Source organism: Notothenia coriiceps, unplaced genomic scaffold (genome assembly GCF_000735185.1).
Source record: "Notothenia coriiceps isolate Sejong01 unplaced genomic scaffold, NC01 NC01_scaffold00008047, whole genome shotgun sequence".
Lineage (NCBI taxonomy): Eukaryota > Metazoa > Chordata > Actinopteri > Perciformes > Nototheniidae > Notothenia > Notothenia coriiceps.
In genome coordinates, this window is record NW_011340748.1 from 149,731 (window position 1) to 150,424 (window position 694).

The window sequence follows — 694 nt, forward strand, 5'->3', positions numbered from 1 at the left end:
AAACACGTCGGTCTATATATAGGGTGTACAGATGAGATCGAAAATATTAAAAGCTTCTAGTATTTTAGGTTACGCACCTATCGCAGTGAGCGTTCGTTGACTTTCGTCACGTTATACCTCCCACCCTAAACCAAAGATTTTATTTTTTATTTTAAACATGATTTGCAAGCGCGATTTGAGCGCGGATCGTCGTCCGTTGATTTTATTGTTTATCTAACAGGTTCGTTTTCCACAGATCTTATTTCCAGTTATTTTCCAAAATCCTATGGACTTGACACATTCGTAACGTTATAGAATATCATGAGTTCCCTGCACCACCAGTTAAACACTAATACCTGTACTTGGACTTGTAAACTGTACGTATATCCATGTTTTAGTGCAGAATATATAATCTAACCATCTCTGATGTCTTGATTCCAGGGTGTGATGGTCGGTATGGGCCAGAAAGACAGCTACGTTGGTGATGAAGCCCAGAGCAAGAGGGGTGATCAAATTTTACACGAATCTTGAAATGCGACGTAATTACTGTATCTGTAAAATTATAGACCAAGTAGAAGGATGTTGTCACAAATATATGTGGAACTAAAAGAACGTTCTTGGTACGAGACACACGGAAAGGTTTACAAGAAAATCTAAAAGTTATTCGTCAACCAGTCAGTGTAAAGTTGTCCGAACTTTAGTTTGTATGTAAATT

At 37.8% G+C, this 694-nt stretch overlaps 1 long non-coding RNA gene across 1 annotated transcript in view; it reads left to right on the forward strand.

Moving 5' to 3' along the window:
* LOC104944401 (uncharacterized) overlaps positions 1 to 493 on the forward strand; it is a 38,866-nt gene extending 38,373 nt beyond the window's left edge. The window contains exon 3 of the long non-coding RNA XR_798223.1: positions 421 to 493. This is a non-coding gene — a long non-coding RNA (uncharacterized lncRNA). The remainder of the gene's footprint in view (positions 1 to 420) is intronic.
* Positions 494 to 694: the final 201 nt, after the last annotated feature.